The sequence below is a fragment of the Solanum stenotomum genome, chromosome 3 (assembly GCF_019186545.1).
Source record: "Solanum stenotomum isolate F172 chromosome 3, ASM1918654v1, whole genome shotgun sequence".
NCBI lineage: Eukaryota > Viridiplantae > Streptophyta > Magnoliopsida > Solanales > Solanaceae > Solanum > Solanum stenotomum.
The window spans coordinates 32,415,336-32,430,883 of record NC_064284.1 but is presented as its reverse complement, the minus strand read 5'-3'; the positions used below and the strand labels follow the sequence as shown (position 1 = coordinate 32,430,883).

Here is a 15,548-nt window from a genome sequence, read left to right as displayed (position 1 = left end):
GAGGTTGTTCTACTTGCCAAAGGTAGAACTAGTAAGCAACCCATGTAGGCACATGGTTTAGGGGATGTCCAAGGAAGTTCATTGTGCCTAATCTCATACTCAACTAGGCCACCTTCCTAACCACATCCACTCGGTGCTAGCCTTGTTTCCCATAGAGTATTCAATCACATATGTACTTAGAGAAGGTTCATTTTCTAGTTCAACCAACTCATAGTACCTCTTTCCAAGAAAGGCCCCATTTCTTAGTCATGGCTAATCAAGGTTTATAAGGATAGCTCATTAAATCCCCCTGGAAGGGTGCCTTAGGCCTACCGATTTTTCATTAAGGGTGCCTTAAGCCTGCCGGTCCAAGGTTCATCATTTCACACATGAGAAGGGCTACCACCATTAGGTCTACCAATTTCATGGTTTTACATTTACTTAGGAAAGCTAGACTTATTAAAGGGCACCATTTCTTAGTTTTGCCGATTCAAGTCTAGGCCTAGAATTCCTCTTTAGCATTTATAGAAAGGACACCATTTCTTAGTTCTGCCCATTTCACACATTCATGCATTCAAGACTTTAAGTAACAAGGAGGGACACTTTAGTGTACCAACCAAGTCACAACATTTTCATTTAAGGATACTTCATAATCCAACATCATTTCATATATACATCATGAGAAATCAAACTTTAACTCACAATGCTATCCACTTTACATAGGATCATCACAAGATCACATAAAACTCATTCACATCATACCTTCACATATAGCTTCATATAAAACTCATTCACATTATACCTTCACATAGAGCTTCACATAAAACTCATTCACATCATACCTTCACATATAGCTTCACATAAAACTTTACATATAGCTTCATATAGGACTTTACATACAACCTCATTCATATATAATAATATAACAATACAATAACACTCATATAATGCCCTTCATGGCCTCAATTCACAATAATACAATATTCCAACATTATGCAACAACTTCCCCAATGCCTTCATGGCTACAATTCACAATAATACCACACAAGAACAAGATATAACAATTCCAACAAAGGTGGATTCAACCTACCAACAACAATTAATTCAATAAAGAGAGTTCAAGCTTTCTTACCATAATTCAAAGCCATAGCCAAAATCACCAAAAATCCAAGCAATCACCAATACTTCACTCATAAGGCTTACCACCCTTAATTCACCCATTATCAACAATTAATCATGAATAAACATTAAACAACACAAGAGATATCAATACAATTCACTTTACACATAATTCCATCAACTTTGAATTTATAGAAGTAGACCCACTTCATAAACACATTTTGGGGTTTTGTAGAATACAAAGATTCATGGAGTTTTTCATCTTAAAACATCAAATAAACATCAATAATATCATAACTTATCATTTGAAATCGTTTCATGCAAGAACCCATGAGTTTGAGTAGAAATTAGGCTTTTTCACAAACTTTGGAAAAGTTGAAAACCATTTGAAATTGGCTCTAGGGTGATAGCTTGCCCTAGATAAAGAACTCCCATACCTTTACTAAGATTCCCCAAGAAATTTGATGAAGAAAACGTCTTGCATCCACAACCCTAGCTCCCACTTCTTCTTCTTCTTCTCTTCTTTCTCTCTTCTTCTCTTCTTCACTCAAGAACCCTAACTCTTACTCTTTTAAAATGGAACAAAAATGATCCACAATCAGCCTAACACAACAATATAACCTCAAAAGAAATGATTTGTGAAAAGACCAAAATGCCCTTAAATTTCCGGACGGACTCCCTGCCAACTGCCCAACTTTCAAAGGGCATAACTCGCTCATACGAACTCGGAATCGAGCAAACTCGGTGGCGTTGGAAAGATCGTTCCAAGGGCTTTCCAAACAGAACTGGAACTACTCCTAGATCATCCTGAGCTAGGAGTTATGACTGCTCAAAGTTGGCCAAAAACTCACTGATTTCCACACTTGGCCGAATTTCCAAATTCTGAATTTTTTCCAAAAATGACTACTTCCAATTTCAAGCTTCTTCATATTCGTTTTAAATTGTCGGATGTTACAATTTAGACCAAAAAGGAAATTACGAAATTACCCCTTTTTATGCCTCCCTTCGATTGCCTAAATAAAACTAAGGCAATTACCAAGGGAGCTTCTAAGGGTCTTGGAATGGTCTACCATCCGGCTAAGACGAAGTTCAAGGGAGCTTCGAAGGGCAGTGATGCCTTTCGCCTTCCTTGAACCCTCTTTTAAACTTATACTTGGTCAAATTTTTGGAAAATTTCACAACTCCAATTTATGCTTAAAACTTTTAAGATTCATACGTTAGGCTCTAGTTTCACATATCAATTTTTAGGGTCGCTACAATTTTTCGCCTCTTGGAAACATTCGTCCACTAATGACACTTTAAAACATTAAGGGTAATGACTCAAGACTAGCAGCCCACAATAATCATACAAAATCAAATAACACAATATGCAATTATCTCATTAAAACACAATCATACTACATCAAGAAAACACTTAAGCATTCTCAACTAGTCAACTCATGAAATATTTTAGCAACTCATCATATATGCATATAAACATGAGAGACATCATTATGAAAACTAATTTTCTCATTTAACAAGAATTCAACTTAAAACATGCATATCATAAGAGACTATAGAAACTCATTTTCACATAAGACTCCAAAATATGTAACATGCCACTAGAAACTCTATATCCTAAGCTTAAATAGGAATAGAAGAAAGTTTCAAGGATGTCAAAACTTACCACAACCTACTATTCAACATACCATCCCCCACTTAGAAGAAACCCATCTAGGCCATCATAAACAACAAATACATATCTCATTACAAAACAAGGAACTATGACTTACCTGCACTTTCATCTTGATTTGTTTCCTTGTTAGCTTGGAGAGCATAGAAACGAGTCTTCTTTTGACCCTCAACATATGGACCACTATAAGAAGCTTGCTTAGCATCTCTCTCTTTAGCCGTAAGAGTAGGACAATCTCTCACCTTATGATCATCCTTTCCACAACCATAGCACCCATTAGTACCGGCTAGATATTTCCCAACATGCTTCTTTCCATAAGTGGGACAAGTAGGCTTAAAAAATTGAGAACTACCACTTATCTCTTGGTTGACCTTAGGAGCACTTGAGAAATCTTGGTTAGGAGCTCGCTTCTTAAACATAGGTTGTCCTTGCTCATCAGACCTACCTCTTTTTTAATCCTTCTTCACCCTCATAAGTTTGGACTCGTCAATTAATTGTGAATACACAACAAGCCTAGTGATATTCATGTCACCATGGAGCATTGCCGTACGACACTCTTCCTTAACCAAGTCGGATACACCGGTAACAAACATACTCATCTCCTCCCTTGGATTAGATACTAATGATGGACCATATGTAGACAACAAGGTTAACTTCAAAGCATAATCCTCGACACTCATACTACCTTGCTTAAGGTTTATGAAATCCTCAATTTTACACTCCCTCTTCTCACGGGGAAAGTACTTTTCTAAGTATGCTTTCTTAAACTCCTCCCATTCTATAAGACCCGCTTCAACCAGTCTATTGGCTTTCCATTGAGTGAACCAAATTTAGGCCACCTCTTTCAATTGGTAGGAAGCCAACTCCATCTTCTCCCTACATGACACACCCATAACATCTATAATCTTGTAGATTTCATCCAAGAATCCTTAGGGATCTTCTTTCATTCTAGAGCTAAAAAAAAAGGAGGATTCATCCTCACAAAGTCTCTCAATCTTGAGGCCGCGGTACTCTCATCTCTATTCACTTGAGCCGTCATGGCTCGGGCTAAGGTTAAAAAAGCCGCCCTAATCTCCTCATTAGTCATTTTCGGTGGAACCACCGGAACCTCATTCGCTTGCTCACCTATAGGGACTTGGTCACCTTGAAGACCTTGCACACTTTGGGGATGAAATCCCTCATCAACTATCTCCCCTTCCCCTCTCCATTGGTTAGCTCTCGTATTCATATCCTATAAACACAAGAGAAGGATTAGGAAAAGGACACTTATAGACCAAACTCTAAGGCACAACTTCAAGAATAATGAATGAAGTGTAACTTCTACCGTCCTATAGCCTCTCGCTCATAGATTTGTCGCGACTCACACCGATGAACAAGACTCTACTAGACGTGGCTTTTGAGACTTTGAACCTAAGAACCATTTTCCAAAACCTTATGTTCTGATACCAAGTTTGTCACGACCCGAGAGCAACCCCAAGTCGTAACATGTGTATTCGACCTCTCATAGGTCTTATACAAGCCCTTAGCATTCATCACATTAGATATATAAAATAGTGCGGAATTAAGAACTCTTTAAAACAAAATCCATAAGACGCAAAGGTCATTTTTTAAAAACATCTTTCAAAAGTACACAAGCGGAATATTTAGTCTCTTAGCCATCTTAGACATAGACCTGAAAACATACTAGGGACACGGCCCCTTTACAATCAAAAGAAGTCTACTAAGTCTATTACAAAAACCTTATCGTAAAACTAGAATAGAAAAGTCTTGTCCTCGACATATGAGGACATACCTCAAGATCTAGGAAGAACTTCAAATCCCAAGCTTACTATAGAACCCGCTTACTTGTCGGAACCTACACTTATTGTAGAAAAAATAGAGAAAAAAATGGAATTAGCATAATTAAGTACTAAGTATGATGACTATACAAAAAATGCTAAAATGGGCATTTATTTGAGAAATAGGTTTTCATGCCATTTTTTTTATAAAACCTTCATAACACGTGTATAATAGACATATTTCAAGTCATCATCCACATATAAGACAATACCCACATAATAGACATACTCAACTAGTACCATTGTACAATACATAAACATAATAGTCAAGTAAGTCCTTTCATCATCTTGAAACCTCTATCACAAGTCGCCCTAAGCCACACTTAAGTGAGACATGAAGTGACCGCCCATACAACCTCTTCATCTTCACCTAAGTGTTCCTAAGGGTTACCATAGATAGGGAATTTATCATTACAATACAACGTGCTAAGTCAACATTCTTTATCACAAGATTTTAGGAGATATTCAAGAAATTAGAGGACTTTCACTTAATAGACATTTAGACTTAGGGAACTCAGTTTAGCATCTTCTAGGCCTACTAGTGTTATGTGTAGATAGCATCCCATACTACCACCTACACTTTGTAGAACTTATCCAATAACTGGGGTGCACATCCCACATGATGGGAATAGACATTAACCGACATAGACCATACTAGCTAGGCATGGAATCCGGAGTCTACCCTACTCCGTGGAAGATGTTCTATTTGCCAAGGGTAGAACTAATAAGCAACCCATGTAGGAACATGGTTTAGGGGATATCCAAAGGAGTTCATTGTACCCTAACCTCATACTTGGAGAGTGCTACCTTCTTAACCATATCCACTTGGTGCTTAGCCTTAGTTCCCATAGAGTAATTTCATTCACATGTATGTACTAGAGAGGGCTCCATCACTAATTCTAGCCGGCCCATAGTACTTCTATCAAGAAAGGCACCACAAGGATCTACCGATCAAGTTTCATTAGGATAGCTCATTGACTTTCTTAGAGAGGGTTTTCTACCAACTCTAAGTCTATCATTTCACACAAGAAGAAGGTCATCACCCTAAGGTCCACCATTTTAAGGTTTTTCATTCACTTAGAAGTCTAGACTTATGGAAGGGCACCATGCTTAGGTCTACCGATTCAAGGCTTAGCCTAGAAGTCCTCTTTTATCATTCATAAAAAGAGCACCACAAGGATCTACCGATCAAGGTTCATTAATTCTATAAGCTTTCATGTAACAAGAAGGGGCATCTAAGTCTACCAAGCAAGCCACAACATTACCATATAGAGACTCGTCGTAGTCTAACATCATCACATATATGAACATTAAAAGAGATCACACTTTCAATCATAATGCCATAACACTTTATACAAGATCACCTTATGTCCATAAGAATACCTTCACATAGTACAATGACACTTCATAACTTGATAAAACTTTAATTCAATAGATAATTCCTTCAAGGCCATGTTCATAATACATTCCATAATTAAACACCTCCACCATAAGTGGATCAAACAAAACAAGAACAATTATATCAATAATATGAGATTAAGCCAACTTACCATCCTCCAAAGCCATAATCAACAACACTCAAGTCCCAACCATTTTACTAACCACAAGAGAATTCATCCATAACTTGCCCATAAGGCCACAACTCTCAATTCATCCATACATCAACAATTCATCATATATAGATATAGAAAGTCATAAGAGTTACCAATACAATCCAATCCAAATACAATTTCATAAACTTTGAATTATAAGCAAAAGACCCACTTCATAAGCAAATTCTAGGGTTTTGTGGAAGACAAGGGTTCATAGAGTTTTTCATTCAAAACCTTCGATCAAACATTAATAACATCATATTTAATCATTGAAACTATTTTCATGCAAGAACCCTTGATAGAATTGAGAAACAAGCCTTTTTTTCATAACTTTTTGGAAAACTTTGAAATTCATTTGAAATTGGCTCTAAAGTGAAATCTAGCTTTAGATAAAGAGCCACCATACCTTAATTGATGAAATCCCAATGAAATTTGGTGGAAGGAACCCTCAATTTGAAACCCTAGCTCTCCACCGAACTTGAGAGAACTTTAGAGAGAGAAAGTCTTTGGGAGTTTTAATTTGAAGAATGAATTAAAAAATACCTTTTAAATGTTTTAATACCTTATATAGTTATTTAGAAATAATATAAAATATACCCACTTCTTAAATAACTTAAAAATAATATTTACGAAAATGCCCCTTGCCCACATGGATTTACCAAATAAAACTAAGGCAAAGTCCAAGGGAGCATTTAACGTCCTTGAAGTGATCCACTAGCCTTGGACCCTCCCTTGGACTTTGCCTTTGGCCTTTTAAAGCTAAGGCTTATCCATGGGAATATTCAAATGACCTACTTATATCATATATATATATATATATATAAACTAAAATAGGTTATACCTGTTTAATTTAGACCAAAAACGAAATTACGAAATTACCCCATTTTATGCCTCCCTTGGATTGCCCAAATAAAACTAAGGCAATTACCAAGGGTGCTTCTAAGGGCCTTGGTGAAATGACCCAAAAGGTTCTTAAAAATGTGCTTCGGAAGTTACCGGAAACTTGTTTAGCTATATAAAAAAAAATCTGTTTCTTTTTTCGAAAATCCGACTTCATATTCTTGTTTAGGGGGTCAAATTGAGTGGGAAATGGGTCTAACCCAAATTTTAGAGCAACCGTATCAAAATCCGAAATTTTCAAGTGAAGCCTTTTTCGAGGGTCTACTTTGGAGGGTCATATCTCCTAGCACACAAATAATTGGGTGGCCCATAACATATCCATGGAAAGCCCTTTGAGTTAGCTACCTAACGCACTTCGTTTCACCTCATTCGGAGTTCGTACGAAGAAGTTATGCCCATTTTTGTAAAATCTGTCCGGCAGGAAATGCAATTTCCAGTGAGCGTTTTTACTGTTCACCCGGCTCATTTTTTTTTCTAAGTGTTGGACCATTTTTCCAAAGGGCATATGTTATTTCCTATATACCATTAGTTCAATTCCCATCTCTAAAACATTTCCCAAAACACCTCTCCCATACTTAGACACATCTTCTCTCAAGTTCTCTCAAGAACCCTAATCCAAAACCTTCCTCAAGATTGAAGAGACTCTTGCTCCAAGTTCCAAGCTTCCATTGAAGACACTCTCAAGACCTTCATAAGAACTCAAGGTATGTGGTGTTGAACTCATGGGTCCTTCCACCCATGGTGCCTAGACTCTATTCTACTCACTAATTCATGGTTTAAGTTAAGATTCATAAATTAGTCTTGTTCTTTGTAATAATTTCCTGCACATTGAATTTTAAACATGAAAAGTGATTGTTTTGAGCATGTTGTGACTCTAGAACTTGAATCTAAATTTGGAATGGATGTGGAGATTTTCATGTGGTATTGTGGGTGTTAAAAGGTGTTGTTGTAGGTTGTTCACTGGTTTGGCTGCATAATTACTACCCTATTTTCCATGCTCTTTGATTCCATTACATGCCTTCAAGGTGTTTGACAAAATGTCCAACTATGGAGAATTGATGAATCGATGCTTTAAAGCTTGAGTTATGAGATGTATGGCAATCCAGAGATGTGTTGATGACAAACTAAGCTTGTGTATATGTTCATTCCATACGTGAGATTGCATTAGAGCCTAATGGGAATTTCCTATATAAAGTGTTGCATGACCATGCCCGGTCCGGGGGAAAAGAACCGGACAACCATGTGAGAGGTTTATATCTCACCACCTAGGATGCTTGGGGTGTGACCAACATCAACCATGTGAGAGGTTTATATCTCACCACCTAGGATGCTTGGGGTGTGACCAACATCAACCATGTGAGGGGTTTATACCTTGCCACCAGGGTGTCCGGGTGTGAACGGCATCCCCCATCCTAAGTTGGGGTTATAGATTGGTTGGATCATGCATACACATATGATATCTACTATTAGTATAGATTTACTTAAACATGTTTTGACTTCACTTTGATCATGCATCCTCATATTGTTATTCATAATGCCTATGAAACTATTTCTTGTATTTCGATTGTGTCCTTGTCTATTGTTGTGTTGCACCCCGCATACTTAGTACATTCCAAGTACTAACGCATATTTTGCCTACATGATGTCACCATGTAGGGACCGGAGCTACTCTTGATCCTTCTCTCCATTCACGTGGCTAGTACGGTGCTTATCCGAGTTTGTTGGTGAGTCCTCAATGATTCGAGGGCTATGTTATGTTTCCTACTCCTATGTTTTGAGACTTTAGCTTGCAATTGTATTTTGACTATGAGGGGAGCCGGTAGTATGTCATGGCCCCCGTCCTATCTATGTATGTAGAGGTGTGCGTTGGACAAGTATTTTGTAAATGAGCTTGACTCTTGTTCTATGATGTCATTTTGAAATGGTTTGCCCTTAGTCCCTATTTCCCGTTAATTAATGTTGATTGTACTTCCGCGACCGATGAAGTGTGATGACAAGTTTGAGAGGCTTGTTTGGGGTTCCTTCGGGTTCCTCATTCGCCATGTCACGTCTAGGCCCTAGGCTTGGGTCGTGACACTTGGAATTGTCTACCATCCGGCTAAGGCGAAGTTCAAGGGAGCTTCGAAGGGCAGTGATGCCTTTCGCCTTCCGTGAACCCTCTCTTGAACTTATTCTTAGTCAAATTTTTGGAAAATTTCATAACTCCAATTTATGCTTAAACTTTAAGATTCATACGTTAGACTCTAGTTTTACCTATCAATTTTTTGGGTCGCTACAGTTTTAGCCACCCATCAGAAAAACTAAAGAGAATATACCATCAATTAAAGCAACCATGGGTAACATGAAATTAAGCAATCACAACTAAACCCACTTTGGATTCAACTTCAATTTTTCAATTTCAAGCACAAATTTTGAAAAACCCCAAAAGTTTGAAAGTGTTCTTCATAATGGTAAAGCATTCTCTTACTAAAAACTCAAAGTCTTTTTCATATTCATAACTCTACTCCACTCGATACGTAATTTCTTTCTCCTTTGGGCTATTAAAATTTTTCCAAAATTAGGCCCAAAACCCAATATGTGACCCATTTGTAACATTAGTCGGGCTCGCTCAGCTCATTTGTTGAATCATCTCTTGGTCCTCAGCTTGCCTTTTCCTACTCTATGCTTCAATTTTTTGAACCTCAGTTGGCAAACTCGTTTGAGTCAGCCTTTCACATTCTTCGAATTACCAAGTACCACCTTTGTTCGCCTTTCAAGCATTCGGTCTTTCTTTTTACATTGTCATTTTCATTGATGTTCAGCGAGGCCACCTTTCCCATTCAGCGCATCTTCCTTCTCTAATGGATTTCGATGACCTGGTTCGATAAACGACCAGAACTATCGTTAATTAGGAAAGGAAAAAATCTATGAAAGTTCTGGGCCACTGTACTACCAGGGCGGGACAGATGCCATTGGGGCGGCGGCGTCAGAGCGGGGTAAGTTGGCGCCATAGCAGGGTAGGAGAGGCTGAACATAAATTACAAAAACCCCTATTTTCTCCATCTTTCTAAAATACCTAAATAAGTCGTAAAACACCTTAAAAACCTCAGAAAAGCTGCTCTAAGCTTGGGAAGGAATGAGAAGGAGATTTCTAGCATGAGGATGGGGAAATCTTACGGATTCTTGGACAAATCCACCATCACAAAGCCCAAAAAACCCTAATCGAAGTCAAAATTCCATGCAACTACTTAGCGCCCAGGTAGATAGGTTTTATGAATTGAGTAGTTTCAATATGTGCTCACCGTGTAATATATGTAAATCAATGGTAGGATTTATTCGTACACCTTCGTGCACCGAATGATTTATAATTCCAAACCCTAAAAAAAGACTTAGACGATGAATTAGGGCTGAGTATGGCTGAATTAGGGTTTGCATGAGGCGTGTTTGATGAATAATATGTAGGTGATGGTTGTGATTCTATGATTGTGTGATGTATGCTTGTTCTTGCTTCATTATGATACTTGTATATGTATGAATGTTGCAATGTTGATCACACTTGTTGTAAATGAGATAGATAATTGATGAATGCCATGAAATCATGACTTAATTGTATGATCTTGATGATATACTTGTGATTGTGATTGTGGTGTGTGAATGGGATCGATTGCCACGTTCCTGCATAACTAACTCTGATCGGTTTCTACGTTCCGGCATAACTAACTTGGATCGGTTGCCACGTTCCAGCATAACTAAAGGATCGGTTGCCACATTCCAGCATAATTTATTGGATCGGGTACCATGTTATGGTATGCTAACTGTTTGGGTTTGTGTGACCACTGAATTGGGTTCCATGAAAGGACCAACGACGTGATATAATTGTGATAGTTTGACATAAAATGTGAAGTTGTATATTGTTGAGCATGTTGTTAATATGGTATATGTTCGAATCTATGCATGTGATAATTGATGTTGTATTTACCGGAGTTGTTGTATAGTTATGAAGTCTTATGCTTGGTGGGTATTATATGCTGAGTAATGGGATATGTACCTTGATGTTGGGTGATCCGAAAGGGGAACAACCATATCAGGATGTGGTACGGTAAGTAGGAAGTGAAGGTTGCAAGAATTGTTAATAACCGGGTAAAAATGTGTCGTGTGTAGTATTGACAAAGAGTGGGATTAGTGTTCATGACGTAATTACTTTGGTGGAATTCACTTTGGGAGATAAAGGAGTTGTGGTTAGTAGAAAGGTTGACGTGATGTATATGGAGGGGTAGTAAGGGTGCGACAAAAGTAGGTTGGTTGGTAAAGTGGTTAGTGGTTGGAGTGCTAGTGGAATTTTGAGGTATTTTCAAGAGAGAGTAAAGGTGGAGAAGCGAGGGGTGTTATAGCATGTTCTTATTATTGAATTTCTTATATTATGTGGTGGGCATCAGGTTGACCGATGATGCCTACCAGTACGTGTGTTTTGTACTGATACTACTCTTGCTATGTCTTTTGACATAGTTTGGATGCAGGATTGGTGACGTTTCATTGGGTGAAGACGAGGACAATCTCCAACAGCTTTTATCCTTCTTTCCGCGTGGTGGGAGCTGTGTCATTTATTGTATTGTCTAGTTGAACTCTTACTAGGTTTTGTACCTGTTTAGACCAGATTCTTGGTGGTGTTATTTACTTTACAAGTACTAACTAGTAATTATTTGAAGAGGTTTTTTTGAAAAAGGATTTGTGTTCCTTATTTAATTTCGTATTTCGTAAACTTTCCACACGTTTTAACTTTTGGGATATGAGGGTTCTCTTACTTAGGTGTTAGAGTGGGTGCCTGCACGGCCCGGTGGGTTAGGTCGTGATAAATAGGTATTAGAGCCTAGGTTACCGGTCTCCCTATACAAGAGAAAAATGTGGACTAGACTCTTGCGGATTGGTGTGTAGATGTCCACACCTAATCTTCAGGAAGCTATGAAGCATTCTAGGAAGTTGTCTCATCCTTTCTCTCATTTCGTGCGAGTGTTGCTTGTGGTATGAGTTGAGTCCAATTGGTATCTCAACGAAGTAGACTGGACGTCGTGGTTATGACTGAAGGGATACAAGAAAAAGTTAATTGGAGTTGAGAAGGTTCCAGTTGGTATCTGGCCTTAGGGGCTGTATAAGGCATATATGCTCAGTAATGGCCATCTATGGGACGAACTTACCAAATAAAGTGAAATTATTTTGATGCGTGATTATAATGGTGAATGTGTGCTTCTTCTTGTTTGAATTAAATGTGAAGGTGTGCTCCTTGTTGTGTGAAATGACTGTGTATGTGGAAATATTCTTGGTGTCTGTTTTTACTGGTGATGTGAAGGTATTATGGTTGGTGCAAATAACAGGATTAAGGACACAGTGTTGCATGTCTGAACTTGTTATGAGTAAATTGCTATTTGAGTTGTTAAAGTATGCAAGTATAATTCCCTGAACATCGTGAAACCCGTTGAGGTAAGAATTTATAACTGAGTTAATGCAAAGGTCTAGATAATCTACGAGCGATTCGTAAGACGAAATCTGGGCACGCGCTGCGACCAACTAGTAATCAGTGAATGTCTGGGTATATCTTGGGGATGTGTGGGTTGTGATGCGAGTTGTTTAGAACGAACTGGTTCGGGTATCGTGTCTCATCGCTTGGAAAATTTAGAATTTTGATTGAATGGTAAAACGGTTACCCTAGAAAATATAGAAGAACGAAAAAGGATCCAGAAATTATGGCTTGGGTTTTGGTCTCGTCTGAGCCGCTAGGGTGGGATTATTTCCGCCAAAGTGGGACAGGGCGAGGCAAAATCTCAGCCCTGCCTCCCCTGTTTCCCTTAGTTACAAATTTCCAACCCCAAAGGGGATCCGTGTGATTTTATGCCAGCCCTCTCACTGTTCAACAATCTAGGTATAGATTATAACGCCTAGTAATTAAATTAAAGCTATATAAAACAGCAAAAACAAACATCCATGTGCTACAAAAACTTAGGAGAACGAATAAGATAAAAACTGAGTTGTCCAAATTACAAGCCCAAGAGGGGCGAAAGGAAGCCAATCAGGAACTCTCGGACTGGGTGGTGTCAATGTCAGAGTCAAGCTTCTCTAGGGGTATCACTCCAGCCCATGCCTCATTCAACATCGGGAACTGTGTAACGTCCTTTGGATCTAATTGAGAAATCTCCTTGCCAAGGGTAACACAAGTAAATATTTCCTTGGTAGTCTTCCACATCCGGATCATCAGACGATCCCTATCCATCCCCTTCCTCCTTTCCTGGTGCAGTTGGCGACAGAGTATCTCGACCTCTAAGGCAGTATTGGGTGGAACCGAAGTGAGGTTAGCATAGGCGCACCCCATCTTCTTCCGGACAGTCTCTAGATCCACTTCGACCCGTGCACCTGAGAGTGGTTCCTTGTCGTCCGAATCGACGGCCGCATTACTACTGCTAGCCCTGCCAGTCCTCCTCCTGTTTCCCTTAGAAGTGGAACCTGACCTAACCAAAAGAGGGTGAGGGAGGGTCCATAGGAAGTACCTTGTCAGCATAAAATAGTGGTACTCCCGCCCGCTTGCATAGAGCCGTGATAAGACCAGGGAGGAAGAACACCTTCTGTTACCCCTATAGAATATCTTCCACTCTGAGAAGATTTGCGCCCCCATGTTTAGTTGTATGCCATGTATGGTGCATGCCACCACCAATGCCCGGGGAAAGGTCACATTGGTACGGTTGCCCGATGGGCGGATCCTCCTAGTCACCAAGTGTAGCCACCTTTTAGCATCGGATGACCAATCTGTGCTAGTAATACCCTCAGCAGTAACATAGTAAACCTAATCCCGGAACATGGGCTTAACCAGCGTGTCCCTCAGCTACTCCAGGTCCATCTCCCTCAGCTTGGCCTTGTAATCATCATTCAAGACCTCAGGTACCTATAGTACTTCATTTATGGAGGTGACATTCAAGGGGATGTCGACTCCCCAAATCCGCATGACATGGTAAGAGACATCCCAGTGGATGGTAGGGAGGATAGCATAGAACTCCCTCACCCAGGTTGACCGTGCATCTGGGGGAGCCTCAGTCAGTGGGACCCACCTGAACTCTACCAGATGAGCATAGAAGGCAAGCTCATTGTCCTCTAGCCGGTGCAACACAAAACCTCTATCTCAATAGAACCCCGTATTGCGGTGGTCGTGATGTCTTTACTATTTAAAATGATGTCCACGTAGGCACATTTATACCTTTAAAATACACTATTAAAGAGTACAAGGGGTAAAAGGTCCTTTCCAAAGTTTGGTATCGTAACATCAATTTCGACCAAAGTTGGAGTATTTTTTAGACCCTTTTCTCTTTTTTTTTTTTATGATAAATGAAATTTATATTTCGTATTAAATTTATTTGGAGTAGATTTGACTATTGAAATTTGAAGGAAAAAACTATTTTATTTTATCGGCAAAAACAAATCTGATGCACATGGCTAAAAGTTTTAGTTAATTTTAACATGTGTTTCAGTCATGTATGACTTAGCGTAGGTATAGATTAATAAATTACAATAGTGTTGAATGAATTTGTTAGATTGTTGTTGTTTTAATAAATTAATGGTTGATTTTTTTTTTGTGATGCTTGAGAACATAACAAATGGATGTGACATAGTAAAATTATGTCGTTAAATTTTATGTAATGAATGTTTAAGAACATAAGTTTTTTCTAAATTTTTAATTTGAGTTGTTTAAATGCTGAATTGGAGCATGTTATAGATTGAATATCTAAAAAAACAAATTACCGTCAATTGTAAAACATTATTGATATATTAAGCCTTATCAAAAGACATCATCAAATTTATCGATATGCTAGATGAGTTGTATATTAAGTGGAAAAGAATAAGTTGGATTCTTATACAACAATATCAAATTAATTAACTTATCAAAGAATTGAAAAATATTAGTCACCAAGTATCAATCAAATATACCTTTCTATACTTTTAATGTAATATTATTTGTCATGACATCCTATCTTTATTCGTTTAATAACATAATGAAATAGAAAGGTGTACCACTAACTATTATGAAAATATCCCACAACATATACAATTTTTTGTGATATTTTCAGAGTTTGATTTTTGTTTTTAGTAACTGCAATCTCGAGGAACAGATCGACCAATTTGACTTGGTCATGGTGGATGTCAACATGCTTAAAATGGACTACCTTGAATTCATCAAGTCCACTCAACTCATCAAAGAGAAGCCTATTATTTGTAAGACCATTTTCTCAAAATCTTAATTATTTTATGTGGTTTAGTGTGTAGTTTTCAATAATTCAAAGTGTATTTCAACATGTAAATATCACACATCATAATTGAACTTTATCTATCATAATAATAATATCAAAATATTGACTTCTAATCCATGAGTGTTACTTGTAGTTTATATATATATATATATATATATATATATATATATATATATATATATAT

At 38.1% G+C, this 15,548-nt stretch overlaps 1 pseudogene; it reads left to right on the top strand.

Annotated features, from left to right (window-relative positions):
* The first annotated feature begins 15,254 nt into the window (after window positions 1–15,254).
* Window positions 15,255–15,548, top strand: part of LOC125858878 (uncharacterized) — a 981-nt pseudogene continuing 687 nt past the window's right edge.